Here is a 12,542-nt window from a genome sequence, read left to right as displayed (position 1 = left end):
GACAGAGAGACACTGAGAGAGACAGAGAGACACTGAGAGAGACAGAGAGACACTGAGAGACACAGAGAGACACTGAGAGACACAGAGAGAGACACAGAGAGAGACGTTGAGAGACACTGAGAGAGACACTGAGAGACACAGAGAGACACAGAGAGACACTGAGAGACACAGAGAGACACAGAGACACAGAGAGACACTGAGAGACACTGAGACACAGAGAGACACTGAGAGACACAGAGAGACACTGAGAGACACAGAGAGACACAGAGACACAGAGAGACACTGAGAGACACAGAGAGACACAGAGAGACACTGAGAGAGACAGAGAGACACAGAGACACAGAGAGACACTGAGAGACACTGAGACACAGAGAGACACAGAGACACAGAGAGACACTGAGAGACACTGAGACACAGAGAGACACAGAGAGACACTGAGAGACACAGAGAGACACAGAGACACAGAGAGACACTGAGAGACACTGAGACACAGAGAGACACAGAGACACAGAGAGACACTGAGAGACACTGAGACACAGAGAGACACTGAGAGACACAGAGAGACACAGAGAGACACTGAGAGAGACACTGAGAGAGACACTGAGAGACACTGAGAGACACTGAGAGACACAGAGAGACACAGAGAGACACTGAGAGACAGAGAGACACTGAGAGACACAGAGAGACACAGAGAGACACTGAGAGAGACACTGAGAGAGACACTGAGAGACACTGAGAGACACTGAGAGACACAGAGAGACACAGAGAGACACTGAGAGACAGAGAGACACTGAGAGACACAGAGAGACACAGAGAGACACTGAGAGAGACACTGAGAGAGACACTGAGAGACACTGAGAGACACTGAGAGACACAGAGAGACACAGAGAGACACTGAGAGACAGAGAGACACTGAGAGACACAGAGACCACCATTGTACTCCGGGTCAAACCAGTGGCCCTTTGGACACACTGAGCACATTTCCCCAATTTAGCCAACATTTCATTTAAAAAAAACATTTCTGCTGTCAAAAAGGTTTGCTGGTAGAATTTATGATCCAATGAGGCCTGACAAAAACAATCTAAGTCAAGGTTCACTTACTAGCCTCTTTTAAGCATACTGCACAGTCAGTTAGCTCCGAGCTGTAGAAGTGAGACTTTTTAGGAGCGGTATATTGGCCTTTACAAAAGTGAAGTGACGCTGTTGGATCAAACGTATCTCACCACAGATACAGTACTTAGGTCCTGAAATGTAGTTCAGTGATGAATATCACACATTCTACATGATCCGCATGTAGAGATGGCTTTGCTAGATGAGTTACTGTCTTTTTTCGGATTGGTTGTCTTCACTAGAAATCTCAAACTCAGTGGACAACACAAGCAACCTGTGCTGATGAATCACAGTTTCCAAGTTTTCCAAATCTCCATAGTTGTTGTTTCGATGATGTGGAGCTGCATGTCAGCAGTGGCACAGCCTGATGAAACAGCCATGATAAAGTAGTGCCCCAACACTAAATGGCTTATCAGAAGCAACTAAGAACATCAAACAATGAGGAGGCCGTATTTAAGTGTATTTAAGCCTTTAACCCTCTTAGAGCAGAGCATTGCTGCAGTTCTCATATTTCAAAATGAACACTTTGTAAGCCTCAGAATCTAATGAATACACTTTCTTGATAAATGAAGGCAAAGAACTTTTCTGTGAGAACCGTAGTTGAGCCTGCACTGTGAATGTCTGGTCCTGAGCCCGGGCAGAGCAGACCGCGGGCCTGGACGGGCATGGGGAGGTTGCCAGGCGTTCAGGGTAACTATGTCCCCCTGGAGCTGGAGGGCTCGGTGTGACCCCCTGACATCAAAGGGCTGGGTGGGTTCAGGGGGTGGGGAAGACTTTTTATTCATGGTCTCATCAAGCAGGATTCCCTCTCTGTGGGATACCTCTGGAGGCGTGCCAAACATCCCCACACACAGCTGTCCAGTTGAGCACCCCCCTCTCCTCTAGTTTCCCCGTCTCCTCTCCCTGTGCGTCTCAGTCACACTCTCAATGTCCACATAGAAGCAGCAGAGACCGCACACGTGCACCGTGCACTGCGTCCTGCAGAAAGATGTGAACGACGCACGAATCTCTTCTGGAGTGATAACATGAGTGTGGCGTGTTGGAGACACTCCTATTCTAACTGCTGCCTGTGTGACCTCCAGGGTCACAGTCCACATGACACTGCTTCTTGTTTTAGATCAAGGCTCCTTGTCACTCCTTATACTTCTACAAAGTCAAAGGTCTTTGCTTTGTCAAGAAGGCAGTCTCACATCGTTTCCAAATTGTGACCGGACACAAAGTTTCTGTTTGGCTCTGCCACGCGGCAGTGTTCTTTTTTGCAGGCTGCAGGTGACCATCGCCATTAGAATGTCTACCCAAAAAAGACTATATAGAAGTAAATGAATGTCCCTTCTCTCCTGTAAAGATTGATGGAATCAGGGAACAAACATGTGACAAAAAAAGATTTTCTTGTTCTTTTTCAGTCCTCTCCCATGCTTGATTTAGATTTTCCCCTTTTACAGATAGAGCAATCATTTTGCACGGATCATCCAGGATTCTATTCGGCTTGCTGTGAATTTCATATTTGATTGCTGTTTTCTTACCAAGCACAGGTGGAATTAGCACTGCTGGCAGTTTAGAGTTCCTCTGGCATGCCCCGGGCTGTAGAGAAGACAGGAGGGGAGTCCTGGGTGTTGAAGTGATAAACTTCTGAAAACAAGGAGGAAGCAAATCTATCCTTCCTTTTCCTATCTTTCCTGATGCCTGCAGCTAAACAAGGTTCGGGTTCCACACCCCATTGCCTTCACTACCCTGACAAGTCGGGTAATCCCAGGTGAGGGGCGGCGAGGAGAAGGAGTGTGGCCCAGGGCTGCGAGTACCGGCGCAGCTCGGTGAGATGGCTCCGCATGATCCCCCTCAATTCACCACGTCACACTGGGCTGCTGAAATGAGCAGCCGCACGGACAGGCCTGAGCAAATCACAAACAATACACAGCGCTACAAGACAGAAGAGACACCGCTGGAGATGATTAATCCTGTAGACGGGGATCTAAGGTAGAATAACAGAACAAAAGGGGGTTGGGGGGAAGAGGAAGGAGGGGAGGGAGAGCTGACAGAGGGAGGAGAACAGCAGCATCAGGTATAAGACACATAAATATATGTTTCCTTCTCTCAACAGGAAATCTCCTTTTCAGAATGAAATCCATCACATTTCCTAATACATACTTCTCATCGAGGAGGGGAAGGAAAGGCTGGACAGAAGAAAGGCAAGAGCTGGTGGGAAAGTGAACAGACACACCCTACTTTATTCGGGCCATTTCATCCATCTTGCTGGACTAATAAAATGTCAAGGGGAGCTCCTCGATATTTAATCATGACGGGCCTGAGTGCGTGGTGGTGCCAAGCTCAGGCTTGATGAAGCTCTGGGAGGCTTTCACACAAACCTGTGGAAATTTGGGATATACCCAAAGCAGTATGTTTCACAAACCGGCTAAACAAGTGAAGAACCCTGATGGGAATGAGAGGGAATTCCAATAAGCCCACTTTGGGAAACATATGTTGTTGTTTGACAAGAAGTTACCCAGCTTTATTTAATCCCTTACACAGACAAATATATGACGGATATGTAAAAGAAACCTTGCTGCATACTGTGGTCACCCTACAGCTGTGTGCATGACTGCACAAAAACCTAAATGTATCAGGGGAGACAGATATAGAGAAGAGTTTCTTTTTGGCTCATTCCCAACTGGAAACGACATTATTAGATGAAACCATTCTCTATCACACTATCAGATGTAATGGATGCCACATCTGATAAGGCAGATAACAAAGGGCTGAGAGAAAAGAATCGCTTTATGTGATATGAATTCATTTTCATTGGTGAGGAGAGTGTAAAATAAGTGAAATCTTCTGTGATCTTGAAGATAAAATAGAATAGAAAACAGGAGGAGACGAGGTATAGAAGCTGTAAAAGAGAAGTCATTAACTCATTTCCTCCTACATTAAAACTGTCACTGGTCCACAGCTCGACGGAACTGTCTCACCAACATGTGGGAACATATGACATTGTTGAATTTAGGTTTCTTCCAAATCATTTACTGAAATCTTGACGAAGAGGGATGGAAGCGGAGGAGAAAGAGGGAGGAGAGGAAAAGGCGGAACAGAGGAGGGATCGAAAATGAGCAGAGTCGGAGAGGATTTATGGCCCTCTTCCTCGGTCTCGTTACTCGCTGTAACTGGCCCCCATAGTGGGAGCCCCGAGATCCCAGGAATGGAAATTCCACATTTATACACTGCTACAGCATGACGTCAAAAAGCTACGAACCGACTCTCAATTTCTTAAACTAAAAAATAAAATAAATAAAATAAAATATTCTCTAACTGCAGAAAAGACATTTGAAATGACTGCTTCTTACTATTTGGGACGAGAGGCAGACGTCAGAGCAGCGGCTGCCTGAGGTTGTGAGGCGATGTGAGGCGGCCTGCTGCAGCGCCGGGTAATATCTCTCACAGCTCCGCACCAATGAGAGGAAGGTCTTTTACTAACAGCTCACACAACTGATAGTCGTCCACACCCAGCAAACAAGTTACTACCAAAACCTATAAGCTTTTACTTTCATGCCCTTTATGAATGTAATACATCACACAGATTAAATGCTATTTAAGGCTAAGATACCAAACGTTCTCTGGTTCCATCTTCTACTTATATTTGTCATATATTAGAGAATATTTAGGGGGTTTGTGGACAATTCCACGTCACCTTGGGCTTTGGGAAATTTTGCCTTACAAACACATTTTATAGAAATACCATTCATAGACAACAAATAAGCAGATTATGTGATGATGAAAATAATGAATAGTTACATTATTCCTAAGGCATATTGTAATAATTTTAAGTTTGAATAAAATCCTTTTTTTCCCAGTTCTTATTAACAATTAACTATTAAATGTCTCCAAGTTTGCCAGGCGGCCGATGAAACAGACGGCCTGAACAACTCAGATTTTAAGAGATGAAAGATGAAGAATTTAATTGAAAAAAAAAACGGCAGTAAAATAAAGCAAATGACTGAGAGGAAAATGTGTGTGTGTGTATGTGTGTGTGTGTGTGTGGGGGTGCGTGTGTGTCTGTGTGTGTGTGTGTGTGTATGTGGGTGCGTGTGTGTGTGTGTGTGTGTGTGTGTGTGTGTGTGCGCGTGTGTGTGCGTGTGTGTGTGTGTACTTGTGTGTGTGTGTGTGTGTGTGTGTGTGTGTGTGGGTGCGCGTGTGTGTGTGTGTGGGTGCGTGTGGGTGCGTGTGTGTGCGTGTGTGTGTGTGTGTGTATGTGTGTGTGGGTGCGTGTGTGTGTGTGTGTGTGTGTGTGTGCGTGTGTGGGTGCGTGTGTGTGTGTGTGTGTGGGTGTGTGTGTGTGTGTGGGTGTGTGTGTGTGTGTGGGTGCGTGTGGGTGCGTGTGTGCGTGCTCGCAGCGAAGAGCTGTTGGCACCTGCCTGTTATCTCTTCCCCTCAGACCTGGTTGTGAATCGTGTTCCATGGGAGAGAAACAAATTGAGATCTCAAACATGAAGAGGGGGCAAATGACTTGTGTATAGAAAATCTAATCCACTAATGTGTTACAAATTCACAGGCCTTGTTCTCTGTTATTGAAAATGTAAATTTTTTTCAAAGATATTTTTAATGTGCCCTGATATGAAATTCAACCAAGGACAAACACAGAATATATTACAATTAATAGGAAATATTTACTGGACATTGTTTAGGATTGGATTAATGTATATTGGAAATGCTAATAAGTCTTTAGTTGGAATTTCTACTGTATTTGGTTTTACGTCATGCTAAATGCGTACATTTTTAGCAAAAACATTTTTTAGCAAGGAGCAAATCATTGTTTTGGATATTTAATAATTGGGGAGAAAGACAAACAGTAGAAAGAGTGGCTGCTGCAGCCTCAGTGGGATCCCAGCCTGGTAGGTAGAGTTTTGGAACATGTCTCCACAGGTAATGACTCAACCCTAAAACCTTTACATGCCTTGTCAAATATCTGCTGTGCCAAAGTAGTTTCCCCCCTCTTCTTCCCCTGTGCCTGCTGCATCCATAATTCTCAAAATACACAGTTGCCTTTAACATATCAGCCATGTGCTCAGACTGCAAAGAAAAAGTCTTCAGTGGCTATTTAGGGTTCTGAAACTGGTGTATTACAAAAATATATATACTGTTACTATAATCTGCCCACATTTCTGCTTTGGCATTTATCTCTTTTCTCTCTAAATCCTGAAATTGCCCCAGAAGAAAAGGGGAGATATTTTCCCCTGCTCGCACATTTTCACAGAGTGGCGCACAACTTTTTTTCTATCCTCTTTTTTCTCCAGTGAAAATTGAAGAGGCTTTATGTCAAATGCGGCTAAAGCCAGCCTCTCCATATCAAACAACGCAGCGCGAAAATTACTGTGGTGATGATAAGGCTGCCAGATAGAGTGGGAGAGGAGAGCGAGGGGGGAAAACTGAAAGAAAGTGACTCTACTCAATTATACTGCAAAATTGGTATGACTGAATATTTTTCATTCAGGTGACTGATAGTATCAGTGAAACTGCAATGCAGATAAATAAAGGAGCCCTCTGTCAAGAATAAACACCATTAATCATGAAGCCAGCTACTGCGTGACTGCCTGTCCCCCTGACTTACCCCATAGAGAAAGTATTAAAGAGGGGGATGAGGGGGAGGAGGGGGTGGAGGGGGGTGGAGGGGGAGGGAAAGCAGTGACTGCACCAGAGAGGGGTGACCTACAAAGTCACACAGAATGGGTTTTGGACAGTCGGAGCGGAGGATGAAAAAGTGGCCCAAGTCTCTCTTCCCTGCTTTTCAGTGACAGCAGCCATATCTGGACAGAGATCATCAGATGTGATTATGAAATGATCATCAATTCTTAATGTAATTTATGCCTTCACTTAACATTCTGTTTTAGTCTAGAAGGCATTCAAATGTGAATATCAATGGGCTATTATGACAGAGAACCTGAAAAATATGTTCCTTCTAAATAATAGTTATGTTACAAAGAATATACATTTAGAAATTTCAGCATCTGTCATTTGATTGACAAAAAACAAAGACAAAAATAGTTAAAACAGTCTTGAGGTTTCAAAGTCATCTCACGGCACTGATGAAGTCCTGCAATTAAAAACACTTTTCCTATCTTCTATAAAGCTATACTTCTTTTGTCTTTCTATGGTTTATTGTTTAGTTTATGTTTATGTCTTTATCTGGAGAGAGAGAGTGTGTGTGTGTGTGTGTGTGTGAGTGTGCGTGTGCGTGTGTGTGCGTCCACATGTGTTGCAATGCTCGGCCTCGTCCCATCTGGAAGGAGGTGTTGAGATAAGACCGTGGTCTCTATGCTAAGTAACATGCCACTCCTTTGTGGCTCAACTGGGCTTTCTGGAACAGATTATGTGAATAACAAAACACGCTCAACACATCTTTTTTTAAAATAAAAGTGTACACTGAGGGCGTAAAGAGGAGGAGTACAGCAACAGTAACAGTTTAGAAAAGGTGAAAACCCAACTGGACATGAGAGGGTAACAGGGGGATTCACTCAGTTTAAGATCCAGTGACATTACTGAGGCAATAGCTCACGCAGCACTTAAGACAATGAACTTGTTCCTGGTTCATTTGGTTTCAGAGCTGATGTTCAATGACAGAGACATGTCGCACCTGGAGAAGACCTTCAAGTCAGGGAGGCCCTTTTCAGTCAGGAATACCTTCCAGTCAAGAAGACCTTCCAGTCAAGAAGACCTTCCAGTCAGGAACACCTTCCAATCAAGAAGACCTTCCAGTCAAGAAGACCTTCCAGTCAGGAACACCTTCCAGTCAAGAAGACCTTCCAGTCAAGAAGACCTTCCAGTCAAGAAGACCTTCCAGTCAAGAAGACCTTCCAGTCAGGAACACCTTCCAATCAAGAAGACCTTCCAGTCAAGAAGACCTTCCAGCCAAGAAGACCTTCCAGTCAAGAAGACCTTCCAGTCAAGAAGACCTTCCAGTTAAGAAGACCTTCCAGTCAAGAAGACCTTCCAGTTAAGAAGACCTTCCAGTCAAGAAGACCTTCCAGTCAAGAAGACCTTCCAGTCAGGAACACCTTCCAATCAAGAAGACCTTCCACTCAGGAACACCTTCCAATCAAGAAGACTTTCCAGTCAAGAAGACCTTCCAATGAAGAAGACCTTCCAGTCAGGAAGACCTTCCAGTCAGGAACACCTTCCAGTCAAGGAAACCTTCCACTCAAGGAAACCTTCCACTCAGGAACACCTTCCAGTCAAGAAGACCTTCCAGTCAAGAAGACCTTCGAGTCAGGAAGACCTTCCAATCAAGAAGACCTTCCAATCAAGAAGAACTTCCAGTCAAGAAGACCTTCCAGTCAGGAAAACCTTCCAATCAAGAAGACCTTCCAATCAAGTAGACCTTCCAATCAAGAAGACCTTCCAGTCAGGAAGACCTTCCAGTCAGGAACACCTTCCAGTCAAGGAAACCTTCCACTCAGGAACACCTTCCAGTCAAGAAGACCTTCCAGTCAAGAAGACCTTCGAGTCAGGAAGACCTTCCAATCAAGAAGACCTTCCAATCAAGAAGAACTTCCAGTCAAGAAGACCTTCCAGTCAGGAAAACCTTCCAATCAAGAAGACCTTCCAATCAAGAAGACCTTCCAATCAAGAAGAACTTCCAGTCAGTAAGAAACACCTTCCAGTCAGAAACACTTCCAGTCAGTCAAAAATACTTCCCAGTCAGGAGGACCTTCCAGTCAGATACACCTTCCAGTCAAGAAGACCTTCCATTCACAAACACCTTCCAGTCAGTCAGAAACACCTTCCAGTCAGGAAGACCTTCCAGTCAGTCAAGAAGACCTTTTAGGCCTGCAGCTGAACAAACACACTCCTGGATGAAATGAGCACACAGGCTGGAAAGGCTCCTTCACAGCCCCCAACTGTACTCCTCCACAGCCACAGAAAATACAGTCCATGACTTTAATCATGGCTAAAGCTGGGCAACTGTGGTTCAGGAGTAAGAGTGGGTTGTCCACTAACCAGTGGGTCGATTGTTCAATCCTAGAGTCCTGGTGTCCTTCGGTAAGACATTTAACAATTAATTGCCACTGACGGCTCTGCCAGCAATGTATGAATGATGCGTGATAGAAAAGTGCTGTATATAGATATAAGACAGAGAAGTTTTCTGAAAAATCTAACTATGATATGTTCAGATTGCTTCACTTTTCTGAATCAATTTAAAAACACAATTAAATATATATATATATATATATATATATCTATACTGCACATTTACCTTTGATGTCAGACTTTTGGAATCCAACGAATATATATTTACTTAATTTCAATTTTCACATTTTGCATTTGCTCAACAAATTATATATATTGGGAAATATCTTGTATTATACGTATAAAACAGAAATGTCCTCTTAAATGCATAATCAAAAAGAGAGGCTTTCCTATTTGTTGTACAACTTTATAAACTCTTTCACTGACTTTGCCATTTTGACTGATTCTTTTCTAAATCTACATTCTGTAGCTGCGCAAAAGGCAGTGAGTCAATTGCTTATCCCTTAAGACTGTTTAGTTTTTTGTGGCCCGATTCACAGCACTAAGGGCTGAGACTCCAGAGTAAACTCTGATGATGGTAATTGACTTGTGACAAATACTTCACTTTGTTCCGAGCGGTCTCCGGGTGACCAACAGCCGGTGCTGAGCCATATGAGAGAGTTGTTTTGTTTTACTATGGTCAGGCAATAAAAAGCTGGAATGAAAGAAGCTGGCTCTGCTCTTGGCCCCCTGCATCCCCCCAAACTCCCATTAAGCCAGTCCCGCACAATGGTGCTGGCATAGGAGACCCGAGTTCCCATGGAGCGCCTGTTCTTCACCGATCAATGTGTTTACTTAAGCAGGAAGCATCTTCTCTGGAGCAGGAAGGGCTTTTCCTCTGTTTGGTGACGTCGGAGGCCAGCTGTTTCCAGACCAGAGAAATGTGCAGAAAAAGCACCGGCTTCAGGACTAAAAATCTCTTTCACTGGTCCTGGATCAGTGTGGGACAATAAGGATTTGCTTGAATTGGCAGGCTACAGAAACTCAGAAGGAGCTTGCTGTAGCTGGCTTTGGTTCAACGCAAACTGAGGTAGCTAAAACTCTTTCATATGAATACACGAGTTCCTCAGCAAGGCAAGCACCCACAACAAGCGACCCCCACCCCATTCATGCCCCTGAGGCTTTCATATTGAATGGCACATTGGTACCTTCCCCACAAGAATTCATAAACTAAACGATTAGCCTCTGTCTGTAATTGCGCTCTGCTTTGCCTAATAGGGGAGGTGAGGTAAAGAAGGAAAAAAACAAAGAACAGTTAATTTGTGATTTCCTCTGCTCATTTGAAGGCAAATTAAGTGTCAAACAGCTAATACAGAGCATATTTCATTTTATGAGCTTTTAATTTAATTCCACCGCCTCATACCGCTGGAGCCTGTTAGCTGCGCAGCTAACGGCCGCTCCTCATCTGAAAACGGGGGCCATAAATAAACATGTTTCAATTAGGTCCTTCACAGTAATATGATATGATTCAGTTCATTTGCCATGTATAGATGGTGGATGTGTCATTGTGGCAGAGAGGAAACAAGCTGCTGGGCATGTGTGGCGTTCTGCTCCGGCCATGGATGCCCAGTGGTGACTGGCTTGTGAGCGTGGCGGGGGAAGCTGGCTGGATTGATGGAACTGCCTCAGGGCCAACCCAACTGTAATTACAGCCCATAATGAGAGGCTGCATGGGGAAGTACTGCAATAATAGCCCCTGTGTACTGAGGCATATCTTTGAGAGAGCTAATAACAATTAATTGTGTTCACTGAAGAAAACTTGTCTTAAAACAATTCAATATTTCTCCATAAGCCAGCTCCTGTCCTCCATTTCCCTGAAGCGACAGCTACACGTTGACTACCTCTATTTCCCGGCCTGGCTACAAGCAACATTACAGAGGAAAATGCATCACTTCTAAATCTTCAGAGAGATTTCAATTTTGGCAGTGGCTCTATGGTCATTAAGTTTCGCTGCAGCAAAAACTTCACAAAATTGAACCTGGGAGCACCATGACCTCCAATACTGAGGAGTGCTTCCGCTGTTCCCGGTGCAGACACTCAGAAGTAGTTGAGATTTTTTTCATGGAACCACAAGAGTTCACGGATAACGTGCACGACAGTGAGTTCCCTTGATTTAAATAAGCCTGGCTGCTTAACAGCTGTCTTATAATAATGACAAATAGTTTCCGTCAGTGTAACGTGTCATATTAAACAGCTCTATGTTTATTGGCCTGGATAAATAGGCCATAAGTAGCATAGCAGAGCATGGCCATGTCTCCAATGACAGCAAACCAAGCGTACAGATAACTCCTGTCCGGACAGAGTGACTGAAGACACTCTGCGTAACTCATCCCCCTTAATTCAATTCCCTGGCTCCGTGTTTCCCCTCCTCATTCCTCTCCTCCCCCTTCTTAACCTGTGCTCCTGATTTCACCAAAGCGCTCCTGACGGATAACAAGCCAGGCTGTTTGTTCGAGCCTATGTTGGCGCCGCGTGTTCGCCCCATTATCTCTGCATAAGCTAAATGCTAAATTATATTTGCCATTTTGTTTGCAGTGACACGGGGCATCAATCACCTCCCTTTTTTATTTCCTCGCAACCCCCCCTCCCCTTTTCCTCCGCTGCAGCCCCTGAGCAGGAGACGAGGGGTTGAGAGGTGGGGTGGGCCGGAGGTGGGGAGGCAGAGGGGGGACATAAAAAATTCATTACGCTTAGTGGCACATCAGCAAGGGAGAGATATGACTCCAGAGGAAAGGAAGGGGGGAGTTGATAATGATGAAGAATATCAAACATAATGCGGCCCAAGTAGCTGCCCCATCCAATTTGTCCTCGTCGCGTAGTGATCGCTTCCTTCGTGTCTACGGGTAAGAAACAAGCACAGCAAGGACAATGAAGCATCTCCTTGTGGCGCCTACTGTTTAGACGCAAAGAATATAAATGATGAGAGAGAGTCGGAAGGAGTGAAAGACAGTGACTGAAGGCAAACAGTGTTTAGAAGTTCGCTGCTGCACTGGCCAGTCAGATGTACACCAGGAAAAATACAAGACCACTGTAATAAGCATTTCCCTGCTTATGAATACTTACCACTCTCTAAAGAGGCATGGCAGCCCTTTTTTACCTCGCTTCATATTTGATAGTCTGTACATGTGATTGGATGGTTAGTTGTATTCGTTTAGTGTGTCAGGAGATGGGTAGATGTCAGCACAGGCGTTGCTTCCTTCTCTTGACAGGGCTTGATCACTGCTCTTATGAGAATGGCATGCTCCCAGGCTCCCCTCGCCCAGCTCTCGTTTCCACGTCTCTGACACATGTTCATTTGTGTGTCTCTGACACAAAGATCATGTTGCGCATGTATGGGACTGACGCCTTTGATCCTTAAAAGGAAAGAGAGGCGCCTAGCA

General features: G+C 44.6%; 1 protein-coding gene across 1 annotated transcript in view; it reads right to left on the bottom strand.

Moving 5' to 3' along the window:
• Positions 1-12,542, bottom strand: part of gli3 (GLI family zinc finger 3) — a 90,235-nt gene that overhangs the window by 30,752 nt on the left and 46,941 nt on the right. The gene's annotated exons all lie outside the window — the stretch shown is intronic.

Source organism: Scophthalmus maximus, chromosome 16 (genome assembly GCF_022379125.1).
Source record: "Scophthalmus maximus strain ysfricsl-2021 chromosome 16, ASM2237912v1, whole genome shotgun sequence".
Lineage (NCBI taxonomy): Eukaryota > Metazoa > Chordata > Actinopteri > Pleuronectiformes > Scophthalmidae > Scophthalmus > Scophthalmus maximus.
The sequence above is the reverse complement of the archived record's forward strand: the minus strand, read 5'-3'. Positions and strand labels throughout refer to the sequence as shown.